The sequence below is a fragment of the Zonotrichia albicollis genome, chromosome 3 (genome assembly GCF_047830755.1).
Source record: "Zonotrichia albicollis isolate bZonAlb1 chromosome 3, bZonAlb1.hap1, whole genome shotgun sequence".
Taxonomy (NCBI): domain Eukaryota; kingdom Metazoa; phylum Chordata; class Aves; order Passeriformes; family Passerellidae; genus Zonotrichia; species Zonotrichia albicollis.
Window position 1 is genome coordinate 61,520,563 of NC_133821.1, and position 27,925 is coordinate 61,548,487.

Here is a 27,925-nt window from a genome sequence, read left to right on the forward strand (position 1 = left end):
TCAATTATGAATTTGAAATCTATCTGAGAAGACAGGTTGGTACTTGGTCTTGCAGACAGCAGGGGACTATATTTTCGTGTATGTGAGAGCATGTGTGAGTCTACACAAATATTCTTCAAATATCTGAAACTCTATTTCCACTTGATATTCACAAGTATAGTGGCACCCTTTTGCCCCCTCTTTCTGCCAGTGAGAATGTGAAAAGAATGCTCATGTAGGATTCTTTCAACAAGAACTTTACTCTTTTTGTTTTTCCAGTTTTTATACTGTCTCCAATTGGGGAAAATGTGTGGTGGATAACTATTCAAGCCTGCAAACCTTTAACTTTTCACTTTTCCCTAGGGCCAGTGTTAAATTGCTGCCTTTTTTTCTTTTTTTTTTTCCTCCTGGTCTTTTCTTTTTACTAGTTCTCTAGCTTTGCTGAAGTTGAGGGGGACGTGAAAGCTGCAATAGGAAAAAGAAAATGAAACATAACCTAGAGATGCCCTCCCAGAATGCAGTCAGCAAAGTCTGGGAAAGTCATTGAAGACTAATGCACACAAACCAATGTATGTTACAGCTTTTCTTGGATCATTGTTGCAGTGTATTGTCCCTCACAATCCCTTAAATTACCCTGATCTAGAATATGAGCATCTCTACTTCCATTTCTAAACCCTGAATACATGTTATTCCTTGATTCATTTTTGTTTTGAAGATTTTTTTCATAAACAGAAAGAAAATTAAATTCACCTGATATTTCAAGTTTTACTTAGATGTTTCCCACATAAAACCAGACTTTTTCCTGAAAATTACAAATTCACAAATGCAAAGACTGATTTTGCTAAAACATAATTTATTAGCAAGGAAATATTTAAATGTAAACATTTTGACCCTTCTCATGGTGATCTTGGGATCTTTGCATTTTGTGGAGCACAGTCAATTGAGGGTAATAAAACTTCCCTGAATATCTTTTGATAGATGCACAGAAGGCAAGGTGATCGGAACCAGTGTTGCAAAGGCAGTTCCACGAAAAGCCTACCCCATCACAACTTCCTCTGAAGCGTTGGTTTGGAATTGATATAAATGCTTTGTTTACTGTCAGCACTTGTTCAGTGGCTGTTACCAGGACTGAGGGGTGTAGTGGCCTTTGTCAGCACCTGTAGGTACAGTTTTGTTGCACAAACAGCCTCATCATCTTCTTCTGGCACTGTGACTTTGCTACATGCTTCCTTCCAAATCCTCCATGCAGATCTTGTTCCATGCACACTGCAAACCTCTCTGCTTGCTCTGTTCTCTGCTTGCACTTCTGTTTCCTCTTTCCTGCACTCTTCTCCTCCCAGACCTTTCCAGATCCCTTCTGAGGTCTCATAGCTCTCTGCTGCTGCTCTGGCTGTGTACCACATACCCTCTGTCACCCTCCCTCTCCTCTCACCCAGGTGACACCGCCCCGTTATCCCTGTCTCCCATCGGCAAGGATGCTCCGTTCATATTCCAGCAGCTGCTGGCTTGAACACCTTCCCCGCCCCTGGGATTGGAATGTTGGCTTTACACCTCTCACGTGTGTCTTTGGAGCTTGGCTGGGAATGTACAATGACATGGAGCAGCCTTTCCACCAGGTGGAAAGGAGGAGTGGCGCGCTTCTGGAAATCACGTAATCTAAGATTACTCAGACACTGGGAATAGTCCCTTCATTGCTGTGCCATGGCACTGTGCCTGGGAGCATGCTGAAAATCTCAGCACAGCCCAGATTCATTATGAAGATTTGATGCGGCCTGATGGTGAGAATGCTGAAATATTCTGAGTTTTTCACCCTTCCTTTCTGCCTTATGAATGAAGGGATTGTATCCTCAGAAAATGTGAGGATACAATCCACAGAGATAGGAAAATGTAGTTTGAAATCCACAGGGAGTTCATCCTTTTCTGAAGAAAACAGATATATTTCCCAGCCTTTCAGAATAAAAAGAAAATACAGAGTCCAGGGATTTGTGGGGACTAGGGAAACTCCAAGTTTTTATTTTCTGCTTCCTTTTTAGGTCAGTACTGTAAGAAACTCTGTACAGGGAAGTTATGCTGATTTAACTAAAGTCTACTTTGTAACTCCTTTTAATTCTGACACATTCTGGTAAATCCAGCTAGGACAGATGCTACTGACCCTTCTGGACCACCAAGAACCAAAGCCAGACGTTTCCATTCCTATGAGGGAACAGACAGAATGGAATATTTGCCCATGCATCAAGATTTTAACAGAAAACTGCTGTTCTCTACGTTTTTGGTATCTTGTAAAAAATGATAACTCTCTGGGTACCCTGGAATTTCAGCTGGGACCCTGGATGCCTAGGGCAGAAGCAGGATGCAGATCTACCAGCTCTGCTGAGTGAGGACAGGGTCCGCTGAAGAAGCAGGAGTGCAGAGAGCTGCCAGTGCTGGCATCTTCAGTTGTTAAGCTAAGCATCACAAAAGTTCAGCTGTTAGAGACTTCCCTTTAGATGAGCTCCTCACTCATTTTCCTTCTACTAGGTTTAGGCATGGCCTTTACAAGTTTATCTTGCAATTATTCCACTGCACATGAGGCCCATGCACTGCTACGAGCCATTACAGTGACAGCAATGTCAAATGTCATGTAGCTGGTTTTGTCAGTAGAACTCCAGGAGATTTGCCATGGGAATACCATCTCTGTTCCTAGCAGTGGGTAAGTTGGTCACAGAAACTCATGTGTCTGCAAACAGACCTACTCAAGACCATTTTTAAATTTTTGATGGTTCTTGGTATATGACAGAACTTTGCATGAACTACATTTTGAACATGGTCACATACTAATGAAACCAGCCAAAGCAATGTCATTTGTGGTGCAGCTCTCCAGAATGCAACAGAAGTAAATTAAAGGGATGAAAAGGTATTCTTTACTGAACATCAAGGCAACAACATAGCTTCCCTCCAGGAGTGGGAACCAGGAAGCTTGCTAGGTTTCCCTTCAGGGTGATGTGTTGCCATGCAGTATCACACTGACGTGCTGCTGGGAATCACCATCTCCGTAACAGTCCTGCAATCTCAAGGAAAGAAACCCCAGACCTGACAAGAGGATGTTACTGTCCTGCTGCCTCCAGCTGGCTGCCCTGCCCCAGCACTAGAGCACACTCACGGATGAGCAGGAGAGTATTTTCCACCCTTCACATCTCTATGTTTGTTTAAATCTTTCACAAACCCTGAATATATTACTATAAACAGGATGTAGTGGCATAAGCAAAACACTGAGCTTCCCCTAAGACTTCTCCATAGCTAATGTGGCCACAGTAATTTTCATATGCAATTCACAGTAATTTTCATATTTTCATAATTTTCTTCTTATAAAGGAATTTTACTCCGTTCATCATAACTTAGCTGCTAGCCCTGTACTGTCTTTGTAACAGAGCAAAAAGTATATTGTAGCCTGGTGGTTTACACGAGTTTACAACTGACACAGAATGAAATGGAGCAGTGGATGGAGACAGTAATACAGGAGACTATTTAAACTGCTTCCTGCAGATTAGGCATCATTTGAAGGGGAGTTTCCTCTGTGCCTTTGGTTTTCCCGTTACTGCCTAGGGTTTTGCCTTTCATTAACATGCCTTTCATTAACATGCCCTTGCAACTCATAGGAATCAATGAAGATGAGACATTTCGGCCTATATCAGAAGTGTTTTAGCAATTAACTGGCTGCATACTTGTTAAGGAGGAATCCGAATGTAAGTTGTCCTGCTGCCGCCTCTAGACATGCATAAGTCTGTGGGGCCAGATGGGATCCACCCCAGAAAGATGCTCATTGTTGAAATGAGCCCGGTTGAAATGCTCATTGAGCCACTTCCCATCATTTCCAGAAGTCCTGGCTAACTTGGGAGGCCCAAGGTGACTGGAAGTTAACAACTGCAGCACCTGTCTACAAGAAGGGCCAGGAGGAGGATCCAGGGGACCACAGGCCCGTCAGTCTGACCTCGGTGCCAGGGAAGGCCATGGGGAAGATCATCCTGAGAGCCGTCACACGGCATGGGCGGGACGTGGGCCCAGCCAGCACGAGCTCATGAGAGGCAGGTCCTGCTTGACCAGCCTGATCTGCTTTGACAAGGAGCTTAGTGGACAAGGGAAAGGCCGTGGTTGTCACCTGCCTGGGCTTTAGTAAAGCCTCTGACACCATTTCCACAGCGTTGTCCTGCAGAAAGTAGCAGCCCACAGTTGGCTGGGTGCAGAGTTTGCTGGGTAAAGTTTGTCTGGATGGCCAGGCCCAGAGAGTGGAGCTGAGCAGAGCTACATGCAGCTGGGCATGAGTGATGCCCCCAGGGCCCAGTTTTGGGGTCAGACCTGTTTAATATCTTTTTTAATTATCAGGATGAGGGGATCAAGGGCACCCCTTTGCAGATGACCCCATAGTGTGGCCAGCAGGCCCAGGGCCAGGATCATGCCCCTGTACTCAGCACTGCTGAGGCCATGACTCCTGTGTCCAGTTCTGAGTCTCTCACGATAAGAAGGACATTGAGGTGATGGAGCAAGACCAGAGAAAGGCAACAGAGCTGGAGCACAAGTCTTATGGGGAGTGGCTAAATGAGCTGGGGTTGTTTACCCTGGAGAAAAGGAGTCTCAGGGGCTCAGACCTTATCACTCTTGACAATTCCTGAAAGGAGGGTGTAGCCAGGTGGGGATCAGTCTCTACTTCCAGGGAGCAAGTGACAGGACAAGAGGAAATGGCCTCAGGTTGCAGGCAAGGCTTAGAGTAGATATCAGGAGAAATTTCTTCATGAGAAGGGTTGTCAAGTATTGTATTCAGTTGTTCAGGAAAGTGGTGGAGTCACCATCCCTGGAAATATTTGAGACATGTAGATCTGGCACTCAGGGACACAGTTTAGTGGTGGACTTGGCAGTGCTGGTTTAAAGGTGAAGCTCAATGATCTTAGAGGTCCTTTCCAATATAAATGGTTCTATTCTATTCCATGACCTGTAGCGGATTTGCTCTGGGTGCTGGTAAAGTAGCACCACTGTTCCTGGGATGGCTCTGAGCCTAAACTGATTCTCTCTTTAAAAACATAGAGTTTATAATTCCTGGCACAGTGCTAGGCTAACAAAGAAAATCCAGAGTCGTCCTGCATATGCCACATGCATATCTGTAGCCAAGCACTGCAGAGCTGTGGCACTGCTTCCTGATGCCCCTGCAGTGGCAGTAGAGATGTCCTAAAAGATTTGTTCCAGTGGCTCCAGAAGGGATCTGTCACTGGGGGTTTTTTCTGAATATTGCTCAGTGTCACAGACCTGTCTGCTGCTGAGTCCCCTTGGGGTTTGGGTCAAGCTAAAAGAATTATTAATTGCTACACCTTTTTATCAGGTAAAAGGGATACTAAAAAATAAACAGAACACCCACAGAAAAAGAAAGAAGTTTCAATTACTGCAAGCATATGAAAACCAATTGGTTTCTGCTTGATCCCTATGGGGTTCTGCTACTATTGCTGTCTTCAAGCTGAATTATCTGTCCCCAGGCTGAATTCTACAAAAGGAATTGATGTTTTCAAACTGACTTTTCTCACCTTTTGTAAAAGTAATTGATGTCATCAGATAACTTCTACATAGAAGTTGCTTAATGAAGAAAAGAACTTCCAGCGTTGCGTAAGATTATACTGCCTAAATAAATATGCATTAAGTAGGCGGAGAAGATGTATTAGGTAGGTGTACATTTTACTGAATAAAAGATAAGACTTTCTACCATTTGTATTTGATTTGTGGAAACCCTGCACAGTCTCTTCTAACCAGTCTCTTCTAAACAGTCTCTTCTAAAACTAGGCTCTGTGTCTGCATTTAGAGAGCTCCTAAAATCTGAAACACACCTCACCTCCTGTCCACCCTCACCTATGGAAACCAGGCTCTCAGCAGTACAGGTTACTCAGTGCCTATTGCAAGTTACATTGTTCCTACACCGCCATTATGAACCTTGATTTTACAAAATAAAATGTTTGCAGAAGTCAGTTGTTTCTAGAGGACTGCTTTTTGCAGTTTTCTCTTGCATTCACCACAGAAAAGACTTACTTGACAATTTTTATAGCTTCAATGGCTGTCAGGTGGTGCAAACCACAGAAGGCATGTGCCTGCACTCTGAGAAACTCCCTCTTTCAGGCGGAGATCAGGCACTCTTACTGAAAAAAGGGAACACTTCATTGTTTTCATCCCTAAACACTAGTGTCAGTTCCCTTTTTAAACTCCAGAGTTTTACATCCTGCCCATATTAGGACAGTGACCTAAGGGGTGATTCAATCCCCCTAGGCTGAGCTGCTGTTATGTAAACTGCTTGTAGGCTTTTCCCCTGAGCACCACTTGTGGGGCTTTCAACGTGTGCATCAGCAAGAGCAACTGTGGTGCTCCAGCAGCCTCTTTACCTTGCCCACTGGAAGTGGTACTACATCAATTCCTACCCCAGGTAGAAGTTTGTAGCATTTTCCATGCAATCTCAGTCATGGTACAGCTGCTGAATGGTACTTGTTAGCTGGAGAGAAGTGATGTGGATTTTGTGGACATTTCAATGGACTTCCCTCACAAAACCCTCCCACTTTTGGGGAAGGAGGGAGGCCCTGGGGAAGGAGGATGTGTATTCTTGTCCCTCACAGGATGTGATACTGGTGGAGAAATACCCTTTCAAGGTAAAAAGAGGTAAAGCCAAGTTGTCTCTGCCCTTTGCCAGGGGCTTTGAATCAAAATTGAATCACCATTTGCTCTGCCTTTTATTCAAAATTGAATCACCATTTGCTCTGCCTTTTATCAGGCTGAAGCCATGCCCCAGCATTTCCCCAGAGGCTTGAAAGCAGGAAGGCTTTTTTCCTGCCTTTGATGAATAACTGAGGTGTCAGTGGGAGCTGGGGCTGGGGGGGAGGGTGCTCTCTGAAGTACCATGGCTTGGCTCAGCTGCAGCTGCAGCTGGACTGCAGGCACAGGTACCAGCGACCCTTCCTGCCTAATGAGCCAGGGGCATCCGTGGCCAGGAAGGAACTGGCAAGGATTCAGCACTGGGAAACTCCCGAGGAAAGGGGGCAGGATATAGGCGTGTGAAAGAGGGTCGGGATCATGCCTGATGAGGAAACCAGTGTCAGACAGAGGTCTGGGATGTCCAGGCAGGGCCATGGTAAGGCCTGTTAGTGTAAGGCACAGGCATGTGCTGCTGGTGGACTGGGAACTGCAGCTCTGTCTAGGCAGGGTTCTGGGGGCAGCAACAAGATCCCACCTGGGGTCACCCTCTGCAGCCATTCATCTTGATTCTTTTTAAAAGTGCCAGGAATGCATGCCTGTTTCTCTTCCTGACCTTCCTGCCCTTCCTGCCTCTCCCTTCACTCAGAAATGCCCTGCCAGGCAGCCCTGAGCCTGTTAGCCAAAGCCAACTATAGTCTTAAGGATAGATAGGAGTTTTGAAGAAAATTAAATTCTTCCAGATCTACAAGAAGAGTTTGTCTGGGTGAGTGGCCCAAGGGGTGGAGGAAGAAGGATAATCTTCCTTGTGCACCAGCAAGTCCACAGAGAAGGGACATCTTGTAAAGAAGCCCAACACAAGAAGACCTCCAGTCAGAGATTGCCTGTCACAAAAACTGAAGACAGAGCTCCATAGGAAAAGGCCTCATGAGCTCCAGGGTGAACCTGCAGAATGAGCTATCCAAATGTGCTCTTCAGAGCCCCCAGTGAAGGAAATGGGACTTGAACTGTATCTTACACCCCTACTCCTTCATGACCATGTGCATTATCCCTTTGGGTATCCATCACTTGCCTGCCAGAAGCAGCAAGAGGAGCTTCATAAGGGAGTGGGTACTCAGTTTTGACTGAGTAAACTTGACCCTGGCCCTAAAGTGATAATACGCTGCACCTGTGAAAGACCATGTGTGTCTAGAAAGTTTTGTTTGCTAAGAAGCCTGAACAAAGCCTGCAATAGCTCCTCACCCTTCTACTTGACCATCTGACAATCCCTCTGGCAAGAACAAAGGTGACTACACAGCACCAAGCTTCCATATATCCCGCAAAGAACTGGTTTTTCTAGCCTTGTGACAGACAGACAAGACAGGCAGACAGACACATCGCCGCATGTCATCTTCTCCTTTTTCTGGCACACACTGGGATGGCTGTGTACTTTCCAGTGGTGCAGGGGCTGCTGGCCTCCTGCCTGCCTCAGTCAGCTGCCGGTGAGTCACCCGGGACGCCCGGCAGGACTTTCTGACAACACCCACAAAAAAAAAGCCAGCAGCGACAGCGGGGAAGGGCCTGCATCTTTCCTGCCCCCCACTCACTAACTTTCACTAAGATGAACTTGCTGGCTCTCAATGACAGCCGCTGCCAGCTCCCACCACAGCAAAGGCAAAAAAAAGCAACTGGGTTAACAATTTCCAAGAATAATAGAAGAGTACTTTTCTTTTTCAAGCATCATTTTCATGAATGAATTATTCATACAATTGTGGTAATTCCTGCATTCATAAAAACACCACCAACACACAAACAATCTTGTGACTTCTCTTGACTGCTGCTGGCTTCTCAGCACTGGGATCCACAGGGAGGAAAGAGACACCAAATTTCTGATCTGCAAGAAAAAGTATGATACAGTGGCACTGCTGAGCACAGTGGCTGCCCCACAGGCAACACGGGTGCCCTAGTCACGGTGATGAATTTGCACACAACTAATTTTAGGTTGGAAAGTGAAATACCACAAATAATTGCAATTATTTTTATTATATTGATTTTGTATTCTGAGGAGATTTTGTATTCTGGGGATATTATTTTAATGCTGTGGTACGATATTGATTTTGTATTCTATGGAGACTAAAACTGTCAAAATTGGCCAATGTTACATGCATTGTGTCTCTATCAATGCCAAGGAATCCCACTGGGTATATCTTGCTGGGCAAAGCTGGATTTCTGTTCCCGTCTCTGAGCCTACAATGCATCCCAAAAGGCTCAGCCAATCCTTCCACTTGATTAAACCACCCTGTTTTAGCATTAGAATCTCCTCAGGCAGTGGGCATCCTATCCCCTCTGCCCAGAACCCCTGTCCTCTGAGCTGCCAGGACAAGATGTACACAAGCCCACTGCCTAACCACAGTTAGAGAAATCAGAGGAAGTATCACTGCTGCTGGACTGGAGTGAAATCAGTTGGTAAAAGCTGGGGAGGGGGTTCAAAATGCATTCTGTTTAATCTTTTCAACCCCTCACCCAAAAACTTCCCCCAAAATTTTCCATGACTTCCAAGTATGGGACACCTAGACAGAGGATCCCATGGTATCAGGCTGGAAGGGATGTCAAGTCCCTACTCCAACTTCCTGCTCAAAGCAGACACAGCTTTAAGCTCAGACCAGGTCTCCTGGGACTCAGTGTGACCAGTCTTGAAAAACTCTAGGAACAGAGGCTGCACAACCTCACTGGGTGACCCAGTCCAGTGACTGACTCTCTCTCCTTGGGGAAGTGTATCCTTATACCCAGCCCAAGACTCTTGTTTCAACTTCAGTCCCTAGTTTCTTGTCCTCCCAATGTGTAGTGCTGTGATGGTTCTGGCAATGTTTGCTTTCTGATCCCTTTGTACATGCTGGGGGGTTCCTCTTAGGTTCTTCCAAAGACTTCTCTGCATCAGGCTGGACTAGACCAAATCCCTCAGCCTCTCATCACAGGGCATGTGCTCCATCCAGCCCTTAACATCTTTCTGAACATCCCTCAATTTCCCTGTATTTGAGGGAGAGACTATGAAACTGGACATGGTATTCTAGATGTGCTCTGATGAGCCCTGAGTGGAGGGGGATAATCTCTCCCCTCCATCTACTTCTCTCCCTAACTAATATCTCAAAACACGAGTGTGGGCATGCATGACCTTTAATTCTGGTCTCAGTAACTCTCAGAGAAGTTCCTCCTAGCCCATTGTTATTATTGTGGTCTGGCACCAGAAAAGAGCAGTCAGCACCTTCAAATGCACTCAAAAAGTTTTACATAGGCAGGACCTCTCCTTGGTGTCAAAGACATGCACTACAACACCCATGCCAGCAATGCAAAGAGGAGGCAAAGACTTAGAGCCTGGAAATAAGAACAGTTGATTGTGCTCTCAGTGTTTATAAAAAAGAGGAATGATCTGATTTATCCACACTATTGCCCCCTCACCAGTAACCTATCTACCTCAGAGGTCTGTGTTTATTTTTATAATGTGCCTACAACCTTACAGGATTCAACCCACTCATAATCTGAAGGTTTCATGGTGCTGAGGGGGTGAATCACTACGCACTGCATGTCTTACACGCTACCAGAAACTGCCTGAAACCTGCTCCCTCTCCTTCCCACAGACACCTACCTCACCCACACTGCTGCCACCGAAAGAAAGGGCTGCAGCAGAGGGGACCTTCCCTCCCGCAGCCTCAGCATGATGTGATCATGACCATTACTCACAGGCAGGGAAGGGCTGATGAAACAAAATGAGGTCTGGAGGGTGAAGTCTAAGAAAATTCACACTGTGCCTAAATCCGAGGATGCCAAGCACAGCCTCATGAACAGGAAGCCAAAGGACGTCAGCAGCGTCTCATGCCTGTAAAAACAATATTCATGAGATCACCCACTTACCTCAGCTGAAGCAAGATCAACAAACTCCACTGGAGCTGGAGATCACCTAAATCACACCTAAATCACACCTATGTTTGCCTGGTCAAAAATGGGTTAACCAAAAAAAGAGAAAAATTGCTTTCTTCTTTAGAGCTGACATTTCTATCTGCAGGACTACATGCCCTTAAAATTAAAATGCTTTTAGGCAACAATTAGAAACAGAGCTGAGCAGAAAACAGCTGCCCTTCAGAAGTGCTGGAGCTTTTGTCAAAACAGTTGAAAATGTAGAAAGTCAGTGTAGAGCAAAAATGAGCAAACCAACACACTTGAAAAAAACTTTCATTAAAAATTAGTCATTATGTGTCCAGCTGGAACTGGCTGCTTTTGCAATAGGGCTGATGACCTTTCTTAGTGAAAATTATCTGCTTCCATCTGTCCAGTATTGCCTATCTTACAGTAAAAAGTCATCAGGAGAGTCGGTAGAAAATATCTTCATTTCAGCTATTACAAAATATCAGTTTTGAACTAAATTGGTTGTTGTTAGGAAATGAAAAATAAAAAACAATAGTGGTTTCCCCTGGTTCATATAGCTAAGAGTCACTTTCAGTCAGGTGGCAGTTGATTTGTGTGAAATTGCCACATACTTGGTACACAAGAAATAGATGCATCAAGGGATATTGGTAAATACAGTATAAATTATGCAAGTGGTATTCTTGCGTATTTTTTCTGCTATTACGCAATTACAAGAGTTTGACTAACACAAAATTCTTGCTAAATTAAGCAGAGGCACAGTAATCAATCAATATACAAGTGGACTTATGATACATGCACATGTTTGAAATTTATACTTGAGGAGAGAATTTTGCTGAGTAAGGAGGAAGTAAAGTGACCACCCTTGAAAGAGAAAAGTTATAAGGGAATTGCAGGCAGTGGCTGCTGATTATGACCCACAGCAGCAAAAACTGCAGACCCATCCATGCTGAAACAAGACAAATTCATCTGCTGACATTTTTAGCAGGATGGGAGGGTATGGGAAAGTGAAGACCTGCACCATTAATTTATATCCAGACAGGTAATAAATTGATTTTTAATTTGAGGCTTGTACCACACCCTGGTACCAAAATAACATTGCTGTGCTGTTGACTTCAGTGGACCTGTTCTGATTTTTACAGGATCCAGCTCTTTGCTTAACTATCTGGTTAGTAACAGTGAAGTTAAAAAATAAGTTCATAGGACAGGAGGGGGCACAGGATCTGATCTGAAGTTCTTTGAAGGCTTTTGAAAGAGATATTAAAGAGATATTAACCTCATTTGTGTGTGCTTCTGCAGGAAGTCCTTAAAAACTTTTATGGTGTTACCATGGTAGGAATGTAACTTTCTGGGCTACCCTGTGTCACTCATTGTCTCACTGTGCCCCAAAGCCCACCTGGTGTCAGCAGCCACCAGGATCACCCAGGTGATGTGTGTAGGGCACACACTGAATGCCACTGCCCAGCACAGGTGAAACCACTGAAGTCTGCCAGGAACCACTCGTTCCTCACACAACCAAGAAGAGAAACACACCCAAGACATGGTGAGAGAAGGCTCAGGTATGGGTGAGGGAGAGGTCACCAAATGTGAGCACCAGCCTCCCACCAGCCACAGACTGACTCAGTTGCCCACATATGTGCCAACCCACCTCCATCACTACGGTTTCCAGCTCTGCTGCAGACCTGTGAAATGCCAGAGTGAAGTGGTGCCAGACTTTGCAGCCCTGCTGATTGAAGGGGCCCCTGCCAGGCTGGCACCAGCAGCAGTCACAGCATGTGCCATTCGCAGGGGGTTGAAGACTTGGTGCTGTCACTTGTTCCAAGTGCAGGTCAGGGCACAGAGGCACCTAAGACATCCAACCTGCACTAGTGGATTCTCCTAGCTGGCTTTTCATTATACAGACAGCAAATTCTGAAACTAGATATTTGCACTATGAATACCTAATTTCCCATTTATTATTTCTTTAATAGGAAAAAGGAATAATTTGCTTGTTTTCTGCAAAGTGGAAGTGTTTGTTGCCAGATGATGTTTATACTGCTTGGCTCCAACTGCAGAGTGCACAAGTTAGGGAGCTGCAATGTAAATATCAGGAGACACTTCCAGTCAGTAAAACTAAGGAAGTGCTGGACCAGATTGCTAACAGCAAGTGTGAAAGCCTTATCATTGCAAGTGTATAAGAACAGGTAAAAGATGTATCTGTCACAATGAGCTGAGGTCTTCCAGGCCTGGTCTCAGGGCAGGGGTAGGACAGATCACCTCTGAATGCCCAAACTACTTGTCTGTCATGACCCATAAAACACTGATCTCAGCGTGATACTGCAAAAAGCACTGTAGCATCTGCTGATGCTATAAAGTGTCAAAATGTCAGTTTTAAACACCATGAGAAAGACAGTGTCTGTGCACAGCTGGTCTAACAACAGACAGAGGTAGAGGATCAGCATTGAGTCAGGAAAAAAATCCTGTTGCCTCCTGAGTAATTCCTTCCACTGCTGCCATCTGTAGTACCTAGGAATTTCCTTAACCATTTCCCACTCCCCAGCAGGGCTCAAAGCACTTTATCTACTGCTGTGTGGCTGTGTGATAACCTGAGGCTGTGGACAGCTAGAGACAGTTGATTTGGCCAGGGTTATTTCTAGGGAAAAAGTTCTGTGCTTCTCTCTTAGGAAATAAAATTCTCCAATGTACCAAAAAGCACTTTCAGTTCCCTAGAGAATGGTAATTTCTCTCAGGTGCCAGCCACACAGATAAAAGGGCTTGCTTCCTTGAGAAGACAAGAAAAGTAAGCAAAGAGGCCACCTCTCCCCTTCTCTGGCAAGGATCACAGCTGCCCCTCTGCACCCACAGCACAGCAGCACACCACAAGCTGCAGCAGGCCAGCTCTGAGTTCTGCCCTCTCACAATTTTCTCCCTTGTGCACTGCTTTCATTCACACAGCAACAGACCTCACAAAGGAGAGCAGCACCATTATCCACACTTGATGGATGAGGAAACTCGGTCAGAGTTTCTACTTCTACCATAGCAGGAGTAAGGATATCTACGCTTCTATGGTTCTACCACAGCAGAAGCAAGGATACAGCCCAGGTCTTGCACACCAAGAGCTGGTGAGTAGGCACACACTCCTTGTGAAGATGTACGGCCATGTCACCACGATTTAACACAGTGCCTTTGATCTGTGAAGGGCCTCAGCTGAGGAAACTGGTCCAAAAGCAAAAATGACAGACTGCACTTCTCACCCTGAAGCATTAGCTCATGAAGCAACACTCTCCTGAGGCTTTGTGCCTGCTTTGAGCAGGCAGACACCTCAGCCACAGGTAGCTCACTCAGAGGTAAAAGCACAGCCACAGGCTGGTTTCTCTGACAGCCCTTGGGCCAGGCACACAGTGACCTTCAGCTCTGGGGTGTGTGTCAGACAGTGCAGTAACAAGGCAACATCTAACACACACCAAGGCCGTTCCCTCTGCAGGCTGTCCCACAAAATCCAGTGGGAACCTACACGAAGATTTTCTGTGGCTGTCTGCAAGAGACAGATAGAGGTCCAGGAAAGAGATCTTGGTACCAACACTGCTTTTCTAGGAAGGCCATTATGGCCATTATGACAGTGGCTCTTTGCCTCAGCAGAACTGCTTCACATCCATAAGGCTCCCTTTTACCTTGAGGAATGGTGAGAGAAGAAAACCTGTTAACAATGGTCTGTCTCTCATTTACCACTCTTTCTGCTTTACCCTCTGATGGTATCTTGCCACTGAACCAGGCTTCAGTAACTGCTGATCTGCTTATCTTTGTGTCATGTGATTGGCATCACAAAAGATAGTATGTATACAGCTCCCAAGTCCAAGGCAGAACAGTCTGGAGATAAAAATTATCTCCTTGATGTATGTGAGAAGGGCATGTAGAAAGCATCCTTGATCTCTGACTGTGCTCTGGGACATTTTCTAATAATGGCAATTGTATGTGCAGGTGTTTCAGTCACTCAAAAACTATCTGACTCCAACTATAATAAATGCCTTAATTTGAGAAACTGTCATGTTCCTCTAAAGGTTCTGCATTACTTTGCCTTTAAATGCTCAATTTTTGCTTTAAAGATCTTTTAATGCTTTTCTTAGAAAATATATTACTCTCAGCCAAAATTAGATTGTTTGGAAACAGTGGAACAACACGCTGGGAGACCTGAAAGCACCCTCACCTTTATACTTCTGTGCTGCACACTGTTCTGTGTGCTGTGCATTTATAGTGGCCAAGAGTGCTCAATTCACCGCTGAAGAAGTTCTCCCAAAACCTGTGTGTAACTGAAATTTGCATAAGAAAGTTTGAACATTTTTAAAGGCTTTTCCTCCCCCCTTGCTAAGTGGAGATCTAGTGACTTCCTGTTAAGGAAACTTTTAGTCTGCTCTGTCTTTGTTAGTCAAGTCTGGCATTCCCCTCCGTAAAAAAAAAAAAAAAAAAAAAAGAGAGAGATAGAGAGAAAAAAACCAGAGAAGCTATTGCTTAGAAGAAAGCAGTCAAGCAACACTAAAATAGCCTGTACCTATATAAATGTTCACTAGCACGGGCACATCCTCCCACATCTGGTACACAAAGTGAGCTGAGATGATTGACCATTCCACCCACCACTTGCACAAGCCTTCCATTTCTAAGAATATAGTGGTTTTTCTTTTCCACAGAGGTTCTTTTTTACCACATGCACATATCTTTGGCACAGTTTTACTACAGACCAGAGAAGCAAGGATGGGCCTTTCAACTGAACAGACAGCAGAAGACAGAAACACAACATACCAATGACTTCAATCTGCCATCTCTTGAAGCAGCTATGCCAGCAAGTGAACCAGATAAATCCCTTTCAGGGTGACACTGATCATGTAGCTAAGGCAAATAAAATGGGTTGGATGTCAACAGGTGTCTCTAAGCAATAGTTAGTCTGTTGTGGCTACTGACAGGTATGAAAAGAATCTATGATGTTAAGAGAGACTGAAGGTCTGCAGCAGCACGACTGTTATTTGAAGAGAAAGACATAAATGCTGGGGAAAAAAAAGGGAGTCAATAGGAAAGGATTAAAGTGGTTTGATCTTCTTTCCTAGATCAGTATGTTGCACTTAACTCTTTTAATTCTCTAAACATGCACCTACTAGGAGAAAAGCACCATTGCTTAAAGCCATGATGAAAACACCTATACAACCTAGCATGGGTAACCATGATGCAGCATCACTGACCTGATTTACTGTGCATTTACCTGATTTCAAGCATGTAAAGCAGCATATAACAGCAGCAGACTCTTCCCCAGTGATAAAAGAGTAGCAGGAGGATTGTGCATGTTCTCCCTCCAGCCATGGCAGCCTTGGCACAGTACTGGCCAAAGGCAACCTCACAAGATAAAACTATCCTGTCACTGCTAGGCAGGGAAATGCTAAAGGCTTGCAGCAGTATTAAACACTTGTGTCTGAAAAACATAGAGATCAGTGTTTCAGCAGCCCAGGAGCAATGCAGGCCAATGTGCACTCAGAAGTCCACTCCCTTGTGGGGCAAACCCCTCAAAAGTGACTGATTACCTCACCTGCCTTTGTCTGGTGATGTCTTTTAGAGTGGTACTTTAACCAATCCGATTCTTCCACACTGCTGCATGAGCGCCCTTCCTTAAGTTTCCTTTGGGTGTCCAGTACCTAAAAAATTAGACACCCCAAAGTAAACAATAGCATTTGAAGATCTGAGTGGCAAAGGTAGCCATTTAAAAAATAATTACTAGTTACCTTATATACAAAAGAATTTTTTCTATATACCTTCCAAAGGAGGCTGTTACTGTTTTTTGTACACCTCATTCAGTTAAAACATAACTACAAGGATGTTCATTGCCAAATTGGCCATTTTTAATTTTCATGGAAGTGAGTGCACCTTATGACCCATAAGTGCTCTGTGGATATAGTTCCTACAGAGAAGAGCTATGTCTCCTCCTCTTTTGAATGGGTTAACAGGATGATGTTTCAATCTACATTTGTTTCAGAGGCTGTGGATGTTGGTAAAGAGACTTCCTATTCAATGACTACACATACAGGTCTATTTCACCTGGGCTAACCCAGTTTCAGGGTGTGTTTGAAATATTCACATTTCAACAGCCTCTCTCACTTGCTACAGTCAGTGTCCAAATTAAGGAAAATAAAACAAAAAACAAGCAGACACAAAAAGAGTCACTTTGCTTCTCAGGTAACCTCAAATTTTTGGCAAGAAACTTTGTAAATTAGGGGGGCACTTTTTACTGGAATCATACAATTTTGGCTTCAGACATAGTTTATTTAAAAAGACCTAACTTCTGTCACCATAATTTTTGTCCTTTTCTCCAGCATAGAACACCTTCCCAGCTATGTAAACACAATCCAATCCTTCACCAATTCCAGTGTTACAAGTCTCCTAGTTGGCCCTGTACCAAATACAGTTATCTGCATTCACTGGTGTCTGGCTGACACTCTTCATCCTGCTCACACTGTTTTGATCTGACACTCAAGAGATCTTGGCTTCATCTTGTATTTGTCTTGATAACAATTAACTGTAATTTAGTTATGAGCAGTTAATTTCTCGCTTGAACTCGTGTAGTTTTTACCTCCAGCCACTGGGGTTGGTTTGACTTTTTCTACCATTAGCACCTTGCCCTGTCTCCTTTAGGCGATGCCTATCAAAGACCAAGCTGATCATCTTTCACCTCAAAGATTTGTGCCTTTTAAATTTCTCAGTAAAAGATGCTTTCTCCAACATGCAAATATGTCTCATCAGTTGAAAACAGAATCTTCTATTTAAAAGCTGAGGAAGAGCTTGTGCATCCAATTTTTCCTCTGTTTTTTCCAGCTATATCAGTTGTTCAGATCAGATATGAACTCTGCCTACACTGACCTGCCCCCTATTTTTTTCACTGTTCTTTAAAAATTAGACTTTAGGGCCTAAGTTCATGTGTTTGCATGCAGTAGGCCAATATAACTAATAGATATGTTCTTCCAGATTATAAACCAAATGTTCAAATGTACCGTGTTAGAAACAGCACCATAAATAACTAAAATCAGCTATTCCTGCTGCTGAATCCTTAAAAAAAATAAAATTATTGCTGGAGAAAGTATGCCAGGAAGATAATCTTCCAGAAGTTTAATCAGATAATCTAGAAGCTCCCTAACAGCATATTTGTGATAAAACCTCATGAATAGGGTCCTTAATAGGGCTGCAGATGAATCTTAGAACTTAATAACTCCTTGAACTGTGTTACTGTTTCTGTGCTCTCTTCCAGGTACCAAGATATCTTTTGGGAGCTCCTGATACTCATTGCTTCCTCAATGCCACCTTAAGGTACCAACCCTTACTAAGAGCACTTGTTGCAAGCAAATCCTGAAATGCCAAAACAACAAATGCAGCAGAGAATCAGCTGTCTAAAGGAGATACATGAGACTGGAGAGAAGGAGCTTTTAGTGAAGAAAAATCACAGGTCAAGGCCTACAGTATTTTCTGCTCACAGAATAACTAATATTAAACATTTTTCAGTAGTTGATGGAAACTATTTCAGCTGTAGGTAGAGCTGCAGCACAAGACCAGGTAAGGAACAGCACCATCCCTTCATTTGCCTTTTATTCATTACTTCCACAGTGAAACTAAAGAAAGCTTGGCCTTAGTTTTAAGCTGCATTTTTAAACATTTCAAAAGGTTTTTAAAAAAGGGTAGAAAAGACATTGCCCTTCCTGCTATGAATGCAGGGTACATAAAAGAGAAAACTGAAGTCTGAGACTAAGAGAAGCCACTAGTGAAGACAAGCAACAAGAAAATGGTGTATATTTAGCATTAAGATGTTACTAAATGTTAATAAATGTTCTGTGTGCTGTCAGATTCATTTCTCTGAATCTACAGATTGTAATGACATTTGGAATAAATTATGGTCGAGAAGAAAATAAGGGTGTGGATTCTTTTTTGCTCAGAAATTAAATGTTTCTGTACCCAAAATAGTTACTGCTGCAAGGACTTATACTAGGGGCTTTTATTTTTTCTCCACTGACTTTTTTTGAGAATTAGTGATCTACATTGTAGAGGGTTTCTTTTTCTTCCCCTGCTCGCAAGTGGCCCCACAGATTCCTGTGACTCACAGAAATTTTTAAAAAACAAACCACCAAATGTGTGACTTTAAAACTATCAGGGACAGTTTCATGATCAGTTATCAGAGGGGATTCCACACACTCTCAGTGCAATTGAAAGGAGCACCCCTTTCCTCATTAACATTCAGGTAAATGTCAGTTCTAGGAAAGCGCCTTTAGTTCCAAAGCCAGACTCCTCATCCATGTCCCTGGATTTCAGCTGTTGATACCAAAAGCTCTTTTGATTCCATCAAATCATAACCATCCATCTTCTTGCAAAATTAAGGTTCATTTAGACTTCCTTCTATATCAGATCTGGATTTTTCTTCTGCTGTGCTCAGTATTCCTAAATAATTACTTCTGCCAGACTTAACCTGTTTAATTATGCAGTATTTCTAACTTAATATGACTGGAACAATAATTCATGCCTTGTTTCATCTTCAGGGAAGAGAGCAAGATCCAGGGAACCAGGGTTTGTTTCCAACTCTTCAGTGCACATTTCAAATATTGATAGAATAGATATATAAAATGGTCAAGATACTTGCTTGCTTTTCTAGGAACGTACTACTGCGAACACAAACATATTAATTAAGATCATGGAATTAATACCAAAATTATTCACTCATACAGCCTAGTACTCTATGATGAGGAAAGCATCACTCATCATACATTACAGGCAGAGAGAAATGTCTACTTCACCAAACATTTTGCCAGCACGTTTATACTGCACACAAAAATGTTTATTGGGCACTTAGCAACCAAACACTCAGGATAGACAATTGTAAAATTTAAGTTACCTTAGGAAAGAGCTCTTTCATGATTTCACAATGACTTTTCCCACCCTACTGCCATCTCTTTGCACGCACAGGCTGCAAAGCTAGTTATCTGGTGAGCAGCTTTTTGGGCTTTCATGTCCTGCCCTTTGCTCAATGCTTAGCCTCACACTTTACCTGTTCATCAAACATGGCCCTTAAAATAAAATTACTCAGGGACTCTTGCTCTTGCCTCATCACCAAAGCATCTGAGTACCTTTGAATGTGAGCTAATCTTTGTTGGTAAGCCCTGCAGCATGAGGGGGTGGTACAATCCCCATTTTACACATAAGGAACTGAAGCCCAAAGTAATTAAGGTCAAAAGTTTCCATTACTTTTTTGTACTCCTTGGGACTTCATTTCTCAGTTTGTTTAATACTCGACTTTCTGTCTCCAAAGCCCAGTGTGTATTACCTCAGCTTCTGCTGTGAGAACTCAGCACTGCTTCACGTCAGACATGAAATCTCCACCCACACATGCGTAATACAAGGAGCACCCAACCAGTCATCACCTCTGACAAGGTAAGTTTCAAAAAATTTTCCAGCACCACACAGAAATTTTGCGGCAAAGAGAAGGATAAGCACAGTTTCCCAGGGCAGCATGTGACTGCCTTCACCACATGCTGTGCTTGCTCTTGGTGCCATCTCCCTTCAGCCTGCAGCTTCAGGACAAGACAGCAAGCAAGGTGGAGGTCCTGGTAATGTGGGGGATGTCCTTTTCTCTCTACCTCATATCCATGATTCCTCAGGACAAATGTATTAGGTGAAGGAAACAGGCATTCTTCTGGATCACACTTAGTGACTTTAGTGCTCTTTAGTCTCAGGGAGAGCAGTAGAAGTGTGGGACAAAGGTGTTGGGCACATTCTATCTCTGATGTAGAAATGGCACAGTTCCAAACTCAATGAGTTGAAGCACCAAACCATGCTGAAGCACAGACTGTGCAGTGAGGCACACGATGTCTATGCCACTGCTTCACATTTTCCCCTCTTCATTCCTCACTCCTCCTTGTTCAGGTTCCACTTTCTTCTTCCTATCCCTCTAATTTTGTTGTCTTCAGCTTTCAGTCTCAATTCCTCAAGCTTTGCCACCAAGCTCTTGTTTCCTTGCTTTACCAAGTTCCAGTCTTCTTCTAAACCTTTTGACTGTCTTCATCACTTCAAAATTTGTAATTTTGGACATTTTGTTGATAGTCTTCACCTTCCCATTTTCTGTTTTCTGACTACCCATCATAGCCTTTCCCTATGGTTCCTCCTATCCCCATTCCACTCAGTTCTTCCTTTACTTGACCTTTTTTTCTGCAGTTCTTTCCTTTTGTGATCCCATATTTTAGGTCCAAGGAAGACCTGGAGTTTTTTCCATCACTTATTTTCCCAATCCCAGTTTGTTTCTACTCTGATGATGAATGAACTGGCTGACTGAATTGCTTCCCTTATGCAGCTTCTCAGGTCCCAGTTTCCCATCTCCCACAGAATCTGTTCTGCATCCACAGTCTCCCCAGCTTTGAAGCGGGGTGTTCTCCAACTTCAGCTGCCAGAAATCATCACCAAGCCTCAGCTGCTACTCAGGTAACACCAGGCTCTTCCCAAGCCACTGATATTCCCCTCTTCTACAATGCCTGCCAGCAAGACAAAAGGCACTAAAACTATGAGATAGGGACAAATTCCATTTTTTCATTTACAAAGTCATTACATAATTTTTGCCTCCCACCTTGATTTGGACCAGTGGGGAGCTGGAATTATAGGATGTCCAGCTGTGCCCTATAGGTCTGGGCTGCAGCAAACCTGCTCTGGATCACCCTGCACAGTTGCACTCAGTGGGCAATATTGGATCTGTAAGGGGATGGGAACATGCTCCATCACACTGTAGAGAGCACACAGTTACAGGATGGCAATTCACTCCATCCCTGGATGAAGTTGGTCTGGTTTAGTGCAAGAGCAACAACAACAAAAAAGTCCGTAAAAGTGGTTTGATCTGTAAGAAAATTTAGATTTTTCTGTTCCTTTTATTAACCTGAAAATATTACAATCACAGTAATGCATTTTTACTCATTAGAAAACTTTTAATTTCCACTTGCAGCATTGGAAGCATGAAAAACAAAGGGCACAAAGTAAAGAACAAGGAGACAGTGCTATAGCCCCCTATCTTTTAACTAAGGACTCTTTGGTTAGTATATTGGGATGTGAGGAGACACAGGCTCTTTTCCTACATCTAATATCACCAGATGGTACAGTTCAGGCTATGGTGCTCCCAACCTTGCACGTTGAGTCTCACCTACCCTATTCAGAAATGTTTAACTCTTAATTGGAATAGCCTCAGTAAGATTTCTCATTGTTAGTTTATGATGAAACCTAATTCCATGGTGTTTTCCCTCCTACCCCAAAAATAATAAATTATTTAAGCACCACACTTTGAACAAGAGGGACTGAAAGACTCCTTCATACTGTGTCCTCCATCATAGCTTGCAGGTTTCCTTACATCACCGAGAAGGGTAAAGGTAAGGCAGGTTTGCCCCTGCCTTCACCTGGCCTTCCATGGCAGAGGCAGGAACAGCAACACTGGGTACAGGACACCTTCCCTGAGCCACTGTGCAACAGGGGGAATTGGTATTTCTGCTTGCCTTCACTCTGGAGACAGGTGGAAGTATTTAATCTGACTCTTGGCAGTTTCAGGTCAACAAAAGCATATTTCTTGGATGGCAGGCAAAGAGTCTCTATCCACAAATGCAAATAGCAGTAGGTTTGGGCTCACATTTCTTTGAGTGGCAAGTGGCTCATCCCTGATTAATAAGTCTTTTTATTGCAAGAAATCAGGTCTCCACTCCTAAGACCGGATCATCGGATCAATTTGAATAAAAAAGTGAGATTTTTTAAAAAGACAAAATTATGAAATTTTATTCTTAGCCTTGTCCCTAGAAAAGAATTACCTATTTTAAGTCAGGCTTTCCCTCATTTTTCCCTTTACCAAATTCATTGTAGAGACCAATCTGATATTTTATTTTTTTAGAAAAGGGGTTGACAAACATAGAAATAAACAGGAAACTGGGTTTTAATGTCAGCAGTGCTGAACACTTCAGCAAACCGTTTTTGCCTGATTGTGGTTATAATTAAGACATAAGATGAAAACATATGGTCTAATTTCATTCTTGAGAAACCAATCAACTTTCTCCTAATGATAACAGTGCTGGCCTAACATCAAGCAGATACAGAGTACTGAAACAAGGCAAGAAATGGGTAAGTGTGCGTAGGTGCCTCTAACCTGCAAAATGCTCATGCAGTGGCGAATGTTCAGCTAAGAGATTTACCTTTGATAAGCAATTCAGATGTTAAATTAGCTATGCACTACAACAGCATTGTGGGGGTTTTATGCAGAGTTCAGTAGAAGTAGACAAACTGCTTCAGAACTTCATTAGAATTGTGCAGGACTTCCTTGGAAGGAATCACCCTCTGTGCCCAGGATGGCTCTGGTACCAGGAAGTTTCTCCACAGTTTGAAGACTCACACTTGGAATTTTGAAGTAACAGCAAAGCTCTACTTTAGCCTGTTGTAAACTATTCCCACTATGGTGCAATCTGTCCTATCTATAAAGGAACTAATCTCTGCCAAACATGAGGTTGGAGATAACCCTGTTTTCATTAATGCCCAGTTAAATACACGTGCCAAGCAGCCAAGGGGGGAAGAACTGATCTTTCTTCTGCAAGAATCTCCACAAGAATCTATCACAAAGGCAGAGTGTGCAGGGGTCACTTCCTCCCTGGAGCTCTAGGGGTTCAGCATACCATAGAAAGAAAACACAGATGGATCATATAGACACCTGCTCCCACGGCCAATGTAATGGATCTGCAGCCAGAGGAGTAAACAGTCACAGAAGCACAGAGACTCCTGGAGTGATGCATGCTTAGGTCCTGGCCTGTGACCAGCAATAACTAATGGCTGTTGTTTCAGGTGGAGAGCTTTTATAAAACAGACATGTCCAGGCTGAGTGTACTTGCAGGGGCATGCTGAGAGTGACCATGTCAGAGCATACCTAGAGAGCCACTCAGATGCTGACATGGTGTCCCTAGGACTGACAATCTCGAAGGATCACTAGAAAAGCTCGAAGCCTATCACTCAGTTTGATTTTGCATCACACTGAAGGGACTCAGATTAAGCTCCTCTCAGGGTACAGTTTATTAATCATGGCAATCACTGATCACAATGCTGTCAACAAGATGAGCAGAAAGGACGCTATCAGGGCGGACAGACTTGATCTTGCACTGCCCTGTAAGAGTCAGCAGCCATGGGGTGCTCACACAGGCACATCTGAGCAGCAGAGGTGGGTGCACCCACAGGTACAGCCTGCACACTTGCTGGGCAGTATCCTGACACCGTGCTCGCAACAACAGAAAGGCACAAAGGTTCAAAGGATTTGTGGGGAAGAGATGAAAAGCTATTCATGGCAGGGTCAAAGGATTCATGGGGAAGCTGTGAGAACCACCCACTCTAAATACTGTGCCACAGTCTCTGTTCCTGTTGCTTGCATTTTGCTGCCTCTATCACCTTATGATTCAGCCTTCTCTGCTCCATTTCTCTACCATCTCTATACTCATATGTGCATAGATGTAGATCCTTACTGGAGCATACAGCCCATGCATTACTTGATAGAATAATTGCTGTTTACACACATATCCAGCACACACTGTCGGGTATTTCTCAGCAGATGATGTGACCCTGGGCACTCTTTGATACTCATTCTCTCTTTCTTTTTTTTTTTTTTTGTAAGCAGGTACCAACCCTGAAATGCAGATGTTTCTTTGGGAGAATATCATAGTTGGTCCTCAGTGTATACCTAAATTATTTATTTAGTCCAGGAAATGGCAGGATGCCATAAGCCCGCTGGAATTGCCAGGGAAATCCTATGCAGGCAGATGTAATTGACCTCATTGAAACATCACAGGCCACAGCAGGCCTTTACTGTGGTAACAAATCCCATGGAATAGTTACTGACTGTGGGCTCCTTGGTTTTCTGCCACAAGTTCTCATGGAATTTCACAACAAGTGAAATTTGAGAATTAGCCATAAAGTTAGTGTTTCCCTTTCGTCTCTTTTTAAAATGAACCAGTTTTGGCAAAGTGCATGACCATAAAAGGGAAAAAATGACAGAACAGCAGAAAGAGGGGGCTGAGGAGATCAGGATGAGATGTGTGCTGGACTTCCTAAATTGTTTGACTCCTACTCCACAAACCAGGCATGATTCAGATAGGATAAAGCAGTGCACTTAAATTTTTGGCAATGAACTTTCAATCTTTATCTCGTCCACAGCAGAGTATTTCCTTCACTCTAGATACTATGCAAAAGCATCTATTTGTTCTTTTTTTTCAACATTTACTCTTCTGTACGGAGACGACTTGAAAGGTAAATTATTCTGATGACAATGATGAGGAGCTGAGGAGGACTTCAGCAATTCTCCCTTTAAAGAAAAAAAAAAAGGTTTTGCAATAGAGAAAGCAAATTTCTTTAAAACTGGTCTACCAAATAAAGAAATGCCTTCTCTTAAGTGTAAGACAAATTCATCAGTTCATTTACAAAGCATGAGAAATGCTTTTGGACAATGAATTATTACAGACATACCAAAAAACCTTAAACCTATGGCATCTCAGAAGCTGTCTGTCCTGTACAGTCTGGAGTCCATCACTGCCCCATCAAAAGGGAGTCCTGCTCCATAGGAAGAAGATAAGCACAGGGAGATGCATTTACATGGACCAGGTGATCCAGATCAGACAGTCCCAGACAGAGCCATGTGGACAGAAATAATTATTTGGGGTGTTCCACATACACCACAGATGCATATATTTCTACAAAGTCTCCTAGGCATGACACACTACTTTTTCCCATATGATTTCCAAAGCTGTCTGAGACTACTTTTACTTCTCTCCATCTGAATGAGTAAACTGGAATTTGTAGCAAGCAGCTACAATTTTTGCTTCTGAGGCATCAAAAATTGCAAAAGTGGGAGCATATGACATGAAAACACAATCCTCCTGTGTATATAGCAGAAGTCTTAAAAAATCCTCTCTGTGTAGGAATCAATGATTATGTTAGCCTTACTAGCAAGTGCTGTCATTGCAAAAATGGGGAGTCCCTTCCCTCTGAAATCAGAAGAAAACAATGTACTTTTTGAGCTAAAACACATGATTAGAGTCACCTCGTGGACATTGACTAAACCCATGTTTAGAAAGCAAACTCACCATTTCCCTGATGGGAGATGACTGTTAGCTTTTAGGAAAAAATCTATGGACTCTGTTATGTAGTTCAGCATATGCTGGTAAATTCCCATGTGTAAATAAATATCCTTCTTTGGAAGTATTTTTCTTGGGGAAATTCTGGCACTGCTGATACAGGGCAGATAGATTTTCCCTACATTTGGAAAGCTAACTCGAATTTCTGGCCACTCATAAAGCCTCTCACGTTATTCCCCATGCACAGAATTTGCTCTACACAAAGGAAATGCCTTTCCTCTGCTTTTGAAAGTCCAAGAATGAATTCACTTCCTCATTGTCACTGAAGGCTGTGAACTTTGAACAGTCCCAGAATGTAGTTAACCTCTTAACACATGAGATTCTGAAACCTGCTGAATGCTTAGCACTTTTGAGGTAAAACCCCAGTAGAACAGTTTGGTTGAGAGTGTGCCAACTAAGATTAATTTTCACATCTAAACTAGTAACTCTAAAACAGGGTTTGCAGTAAGTGCTGTTGGTACCAGACCCCTCACACCATCCTGTTCTCTCTAACAAAATCAAAACAGTCTGTTCCTGAAAGAGATGTTGGCCATGTGGCAGCAGTTTTGGGCCTGACACAGCCCAAGAAACTCAACAGGCTATGGTGCTGTCATGTTTAGAAAATTGTAAACATAAAAGCCAGCCAGGAGCATTCACCAAGTACTGTAGAAACTGATATTTCATGGCTATTTCTCCACATTTAGATGATTTGGGGGAAATGACAAAAATTACGTAAGAAAATGACAAGCTTCATGCTCTATGATTCATGACTAAAGATTACCTTCACATGGTCACTTTTTATTCACTTAGCCCTCCCCATGTAATTCCATCACTAAGAGCTGCTGAGAAGAGATATTTCCATCTTGAGAGAAAACAGCATCAGCAGTTTTCCCATTTTGTCAAGGAATGATACAGTCACTCATTCAAATATGCACCAAGTACATGGAAATTAAAAAATTCAAAATAGCTTTACTGATTTTAAAGAGGGTAAGGCTAGTTTAATAAATGGAAACATAGGTAACAAAAAAAAAATTATTGGACATAATATTAAAAAAATGAGAACAGTTTGCAGTTAATTTTTTTCCATTCAGATCATACAAACTGCTTCTATTTTGGGAGAAAGTAAGAACTTCCAATGAAACTAGAATTCACTGGGGAAGAAATACAGACTGCTAAAGATCTGGAAGATTGGCAAGTCTGCTGAACAGCAGGTTGTTCTATCTAAGAAAGTTTTACTGACTGCATTGCATGTTGGAATTGTTAGAGGAACAGAGGAGAGAGGAGTAAGAGCTTTAATTAAGCGAGCAAGCATTAGCTGGCTGCATTCCTTGGCCCTTCCCATCCATTCCCAGAGGATATAGCTTTGTGCTAAATGCTTACTTCATACCTAAAGTTAGAATGGCTGATCATCTCATCAGATAGGAATATAGAAAGGAAAATAACAGTAGTCCCTGCTTGATTTCACATGAGGCTTTATCTTTAGCTATTTATTTGTTAACCACTTGCTGACTCATGGATGCTGAACTGCTAGCTGAAGGAAACAGCTCCAAAACCAGACTCTGCTTTAGAGTCCCCTGCTGTGGTGTGCACTGACATTTTGGTAGCACAGCAGTCATGCCAGCCTAAAGATCAAGTTAAAAGCTACAATGGTTGGGCTTGCACTACCTAAACCCAGCCACTGCTCTGTGCATTAAGGCAGTTTTGGAAAGCAAAGACGTACCTGTGCGGAATCCATCCCTCTGCAGTGCTATCTATGCAGTGCTTTATGCTTACAACCCTCAACCTAAATCAAAGACCATTCTGACAGTAGTGGTTCACAGTTAAATGAAGTTTGCTACACATGGATGGTAACTCTCTGGAAGCAGGGACCATGCTGCATGGTAAATAACCATGTGTCTAGGTGTTAAAGTACAGCAAACACAACACAAGGAAGGATTCTATTCTAAAGGGTGTGTAGTCAAAGTTAAACAAGCATGATAACAGAAAAGTGTGAGGAAAGAAGCATTCACAAACTTACCATACAACTGAGAAACTGAGATGCCAGAATGTAAGCCACAGCCCCAAATCCCACAAGAAACTGCGACAAAGCACAGGATGGAAAAGTACTGGGAACAATCCAGCCTGCTGCTATGCTCTTTCCTGGACAGCTTCTCAACCTCTGTGAGAAACAAGGCAGTGAGGTCAATGGGCCTTTGATTTGGCTT

General features: G+C 43.1%; 1 long non-coding RNA gene across 1 annotated transcript; it reads right to left on the reverse strand.

Moving 5' to 3' along the window:
* Positions 1-876: 876 nt before the first annotated feature.
* Positions 877-27,917, reverse strand: LOC113459544 (uncharacterized). The gene is made up of 4 exons (XR_003380884.2): positions 27,739-27,917; positions 16,115-16,220; positions 10,387-10,522; positions 877-8,542 (listed from the first exon to the last, which is right to left on the reverse strand). It is a non-coding gene; the product is annotated as an uncharacterized LOC113459544 (long non-coding RNA).
* Between the last annotated feature and the right edge of the window lie 8 nt (positions 27,918-27,925).